The sequence below is a fragment of the Carassius auratus genome, unplaced genomic scaffold, assembly GCF_003368295.1.
Source record: "Carassius auratus strain Wakin unplaced genomic scaffold, ASM336829v1 scaf_tig00217387, whole genome shotgun sequence".
Lineage (NCBI taxonomy): Eukaryota > Metazoa > Chordata > Actinopteri > Cypriniformes > Cyprinidae > Carassius > Carassius auratus.
In genome coordinates, this window is record NW_020529040.1 from 332 (window position 1) to 7018 (window position 6687).

The 6687-nt window shown below is 37.4% G+C and overlaps 1 pseudogene; it reads left to right on the forward strand.

Moving 5' to 3' along the window:
* The first annotated feature begins 811 nt into the window (after positions 1-811).
* LOC113100864 (inhibin beta A chain-like) lies at positions 812-1846 on the forward strand (annotated as a pseudogene).
* The last annotated feature ends 4841 nt before the right edge of the window (positions 1847-6687 follow it).

The window sequence follows — 6687 nt, forward strand, 5'->3', positions numbered from 1 at the left end:
CTTACTATTAACCATGACACACAGGACTCTTTGTGTATGTCAAACCTTCGACAAGGTGGTCAGTTTTACAAGAACTCTGCTGCAGTATAAGTAAACAACAGTCACCGAGACCAGCCAGAAATGATGTCCCAACAAAGGTTTAGTAGCTGAAAAAACGGGCTGAGTCAGTAAATGGAGAGGATTTGTTTAGAACTACCCAAATGATCCGTGAACTGAGATTTTCCAGAGGAATTGCCTCTGTCTAAAACACGGTGGGAATCAAAGCCAAAGGGAACAGTCTTTTAGAGTCCAGTGAGACAGCCAGCCACATGCCACATCACTGCTTTCAGCTGCATGCTGTATGCTGTTATTGCCATTTTGTGTTACACTATGTTCAGAAAAACTTTGTTTCCAGGCCAGCAGACTCTTAATTGCTCTGATAACTACCAGGAGAGGTGATGAAGTTGGTTTAAAGTCTTGTTAAAACCCTCTATTTTTTAATACCAAGGTGGTACAGGAAGAACCAAGTGGGAGGCATTGTTTGCATGCGAGTGTGCGTGTAGGGACAGCTGATTCACTGATTTGACGTGCAGGAAAAGGATGGATGACTGCATATATCTATGCCATTTATTAATAGTCGCACGGAACAGAAGATTGTTTGTTACGGAAACCTTAAAAACGGTCACTGTTGGCGCAAAGCTAAAGTGTTCCATCCGATGCCACCACTCCCAGTTTCAGCTCTGATGTGGCTTGCACACTGTCTTCAAAGTCAACCAGAGCTTCAGGCTAAAGTGAAATAACAAGTACTATAATTAAAGATTAGCTCAATTGACTAATCTCCGATATTTCTTTCTCTTCCTATCCCACAGGTGAAGCTCCAGGCTTTGTGAACTTTCTCATATCAAAGGAAGGTGGTGAGATGTCTTACGTGGAGCAGGCCAATGTCTGGCTCTTTCTACGACTGCCAAAGGGCAACCGCACCCGTGCAAATGTCACCATCCGGCTGCTCCTGCAGCAAAGTACAGGGGAGAAGGTTCTAGCAGAGAAATCCGTGGACACGCGACGCAGTGGCTGGCACACATTTCCCATTTCAGCAGTTTGCAGGCATTGTTGCAGCATGGGGGCAGCACACTGAGTCTGCGCATCTTCTGCCCATTATGTGCGATGCTCGGGCCACACCGGTGCTCGTGACTCCTGGTGGTGGTGAACGTGAGCAATCCCACCGGCCGTTCCTCATGGCTGTTGTGCGACAGATGGACGATCTGTCCCAAAGGAGACGTCGCAAGAGAGGCCTGGAATGTGACGGCAAAGTACGTGTCTGCTGCAAACGCCAATTTTATGTAAACTTCAAGGACATCGGCTGGAACGACTGGATCATCGCTCCCTCAGGGTATCACGCCAACTACTGCGAGGGCGACTGTCCCAGCCATGTGGCCAGTATAACTGGCAACTCATTGTCCTTCCACTCCACGGTCATCAACCACTACCGCATGCGAGGATACAGTCCCTTCACCAACATCAAGTCCTGTTGCGTGCCAACTCGTCTGCGAGCCATGTCCATGCTCTACTACAATGAGGAGCAAAAAATCGTAAAAAAGGACATCCAGAACATGATTGTAGAAGAATGTGGCTGCTCGTAAGGCCACTGTGTGAAGAGGAAGGGTAGGAAGGGAGAGACAAGGTTGGATGGTAGGGGCAAGAACTGCAGTCCCAAAACGAATGAAAAAGAAGAGATGTAGAGAAAGGAGAGGAGAGCTCCTCTATCTTTATCTCACTGCCTCAAGACAAACTCTCACATAGACAGGCCTCTCTTTCTCTTGACCACTTGTGCGTGGTCATTTTAGAATCCAATCACGTTACAATGGGTATCTGTTAACTCAGAGTAATCTCTGTGGCACTTTCAAAAGAGAAAATAAATATAATATATTTTTGTTACAAAGCAAAGGGAGAGAGTATTTATGCGGCCTACTTTGCAGTGCAGACATGCGCTGCAGGAAGAGAGATAATGTAGATGAGGTGCCTGAAAAAGAAAATCTCAAAACTATGCACTTGTCAAGTATTATGATATTTTTTTTTCATCAAGGTGTTGTTTTGTTTCTTAACTATTTACTTTGACAAACTAAGAAAAAGTTAACATTTGTTGACTTTTTATACCTGTACGTATGATTTATATATGTTATACTGTATGTTTGTTGTGTGTGTCCGTGTACAAAAAGTCTGTGTACATACAGTGTGCCTACGGGAGTATTCGTGTTCGTTTGTGTGCATGTCTGTCTGTGTGTGTTGTTGAGAGATACTTGAAAGAAGTTTGACGGGCTGCTGGAACCAAACATTTCTCTATATTATTATTTTAATTATTCTGACTATTGTTAATAATGTTATTATTGTTTTGATTTCTGTACATTTTTTTTTTATTCTTAAAAATGAGACGTTAAAACGTTTACAGTTTTGCACTATATCAACATTTCGATCAGCATAGCCACATATAAATATGTTTATAGAGAAAGACTAGAAGCACTTCAGAACAGACATACCTACATAGCATGTGTCCTAACCAATGAGATTGTTAAAAATAAACAGGGAGGTTTGAGGGGAGGAAGAGATGACTAACACTACATCAGAGGACCATGTAAACACATGCATTTTACAAAATAGTTTTTTGGTTTTTTACTCAACACCAAAGAATTTAGGTTAGCGTTGCCTACCATATTAGGCTGTCTCCAAACAGTTGTTCAGAAGATACCAATATGTCTTCAGATGGTTGTTTTTGTTCTCCCTACAAAGATGTCCAGGTTAGAAAAACCGAAAGACCTTTAAAAAAGTTTCTCAATGTCCCACAGCAGCTCACTCCTGTGTGTGCTTTTTGCACTGCTGCACAGTCCATGCACGACTGGCCATCTAAATGGTTAAAACAGCACTTAAGCCAACCTTTTAAAGTTTGTTTTTAATTATGAATCATTACAAAAGTGAATGTGCAGCATTGATATTTAATTATTTAGTTAGGAGACTAATAACTATTTAGATATTTGCAACTTTTCTCACCAAATATAAAAAGGATCTACAGTGATCAAAAACACAAAACAAAAAAAAACACAAAACAAACAAAACAAAACAAAAACAACAACAAAAAACAACAATAACAAAAAAAAAAATGCTTTTGTTTTGGCAAATGTTAATATTTCCGCTTCCCAACATGAAATGTTTTACCAATGTGCAATGCGAAAAAAAAAAAAAAAAGACATTAAGCAATTTGAAAAGAAAAGAAAAGAAAACTTAAATAGCTTTTGTGTTACATTTTGGACTTAAAAAAGTTTACTATTTTCAGTAATTTCCTGATGGAAATGCATTCAAACTGTCATTAAAACACAACTGAAATGAAAAAAATCTATAAAAAGAAAGACGTTGTATATGTTTTTGTTTGTTTTTTGTTTGTTCGTTGTTATTAAAAATAATTGACACTGAAATAAGTGGACTAAGAATAAAAATATATATTTTTTATTCTGTATATATGGAAATTAAGATACCAATATGTTGCATTGTTTTGTTGTACAAATCAAAAATGTGCTTGTGGCTTTTTTTTTATTTTTATCTAATTTATTCTACAGTATTTTGTCCTTTGCTTCACCATTAAAGTTAAAAGGTTGTACACTACAACATGAGAAAAGTGTTGGTTGTGATTTCTTGCACAAATCACATACATATAAAAACATTTAATTGCAAGACACAAGAAATACTAGGGAAATAATATATATATTATATATATATATATATATATATATATATATATATATATATATATATATATTAGAAATGTGCAAAGCAAAACAGTGCTGATTGAACGCACAAGCCCTACAATATTACAGGCCTTGACAATCAGGGAACTATTTACAGGACCAAATATATACACAGCAATAAAACAGGGTCCATACCTTGTCATTGAGAAAATAGTCCCAACAGTCACCTCAGAAACATCACAAAGAGAATACTAGAGGAAAATAGATGACCGTATACATGGTAAATTATGATTATTAGGATAGAGAACCAGATGGCGTCTATAAAAAGCATGTTGCATGCTGAGGTTTGCGTTAAATCATGGTGGTTTTGGAGGAGGTGGACCAGCCATCATGAACCATTACTGGTGCATGACACATAACCACAGCGTCCCCCCAAGACGCGTGCACACACACGTGCAAAAAAAAATCAACAGCCTCGCAAACTCCTGACACTTCAGATGAATTTCCCTCTTCTAAAATGAAAAAGGTACTAGTTTAGATGACATAAAGTAGTTCCTGGTTAAAGAAGAGCTGTCTCAGGCTAATGACAGAGAGGAGCAAACGTCTGGCAGTGATAATAATTCAGTAGAGAGCGATCAAAAGAGCTACACCGATGGCATTCAGGAGCTCAGAGTCTGCAGCCAGCAAAACAATCATAATTGTAAACCCTAAAAAAAATCATTTAGAATGCACTTGAAAAAAAAAGAAGAAGAAACAAAAGAAGAATAAATAAATAAATAGTGCTGCTTGCTAAGGTAAGCATTGGGGCATCGGTGGCAGACCTGGCACACTTGGTGCCTGAGGCAAGAAATGACAGAAAAAAAATAAATAAAATAATAAAATGGTTTGATACGTTTGTACTTTTGAAGAAACACTCAACTTTTTGGAAACTTTTTCAAAAACTTCCCTGGAGTTAAACAGTTGAGTTTTACCATTTACAAATCCATTTGGCTGATCTCCGGAGCTTGCGGTGGCACTTTTAGCTTAGCTTATCATAGATCATTAAATCTGATTAGACAGTTAGCATCTCAAAAATGACCAAAGAGTTTCTATATTTTTCCTATTTAACGTAATCAAGCAACTTTGCTGTCATACCTTGGGTGCAACAGGTGCAGTAATATCATGCAGCACCTGAAAATAGTACTACTAGCATTACTGCGCCTGCTGCACCCATGGTATGACAGCAAAGATCCTTGATTATTACGCCGGAATGAGAGTATAGTTCCTAGCCATATTGACAACTTTTCATTTTCCTGCCTTCTTAGTACTTGATGTAACTACAGAAGAGTCAAGTTTTAAATAGGAAAAATATCGAAACGCTTTGGCCATTTTTGAGTGAGATGCTAACGATCTAATCCGATTCAATGATCTATGTAAAGCTAAGCTAAAAGTGCTACCACCAGACCCTGAGATCGGCTGAATGGATTTCGAAAACTCAACAGTTTAAGTTGGGAGTTGGAAAAAGAACTTATTTTCCAAAAAAGTGGAGTGTTCCTTTAAGGTTCAAGGTACAGCTTCTAAAAAGCAAGAACTCGAACCTGGGTTTATTTCATATTTTTTTTTTTTTTTTTTTTTTTTTTTTTTTTTTTTTTTTAAATAAGCAGGTGCAACAGCTGAACTTGACAGTGATTACTATGTAGAAACTTTGACAGTTTGTTCCACGAAAAAAGTCACAGTAGATTTACATTTCACATGGGTATATAGATGATGACAGAATTTCAAGTTTAAAGCAAATGATTTATGGATGTGCAACATAATTCATCTGAACACGTTTAGACTTGACTGTGATTTATTTCACAGTTTCTTGGACTAACATTTTGTTGCTGTTGTTGTTTTAACCTTCATGTTGTGTTCTGGTCATTTTGACCCAGGGAGGATTTTCTTTTTCCTGAAAATGTTAGTTAATCGCATTGGGCTAAAACTTACTGACTTTGCTCACACAGGTTTTCCACTTTCTTTCTTTCTTTCTTTCTTTCTTTCTTTCTTTCTTTCTTTCTTTCAGAAGAAGAAGAAGAAGAAGAAGAAGAAGAAGACAGAAGAATTTACCACAACACACTTAATTAAGACATTTAAAGTTGAAAGTAAAATAAATGAAAAAGTAAACAGGAAATAGACCAGTGGTAAGTCACATGCAATGCATGTTGGGAACTATAGTCCTACTTCCTGCTCCACAAACTATACTAGTATCTATCGGGGTAATTGTACATAATGGTGCTATTTCCTGTGCATCAATACATTAAACTGTGTAAAATAAGCAAATATAAAGAGTAAAGAAATTCTGTAATCATGAGGACTTGCATTTGTCAAGAGAGGATGATCCACACAAACATGCTTGTTGAGTTGTGTTGTACATAAATGACTGGTGCATTTTGATTAGCTGAAGACAAAACAAAGCATCTAACAGACCTTTAAACAAGCATTTGACTTTGTGTTATATCAAAGAGATAAGTGTAGTATACGCAGGGCTTGAGAGGGAGTGAGAAACTAGTTGCGCAGGGTGTTGTCAAACTCAAGACTAGATTAGGATATCATCTGAGCTCTGCAAACAGAAACACTGATTCCTACACACAGGACAATGGTGCTAATTGACTCTAAAGGGAGAATGAGCCATTGACAAACATCTGTAAACATTGCCACCCTGTTAAAGGACAAAACAATGAAATACTTCAATGCAAACGTATATAATGCATGTGTGTGCATAAGAGATGTGCTTGTACTTACAGTGTACTTGTCTAAGAAATTACCGGGTAATATAAGGCAACTACTTAAGGTTAAGTTTAGAGGTAGGTTCAGGGTTAGTACATAAATATTATTGGCCAGTTATTACCAAGTTATTACAGAGTACATAGTATGTAAATGTGAAACATACTTACCATACTTCCATACTTACTGTATGCTTTATATATAATTTAAAATAATGGCTATTTTTTACTCA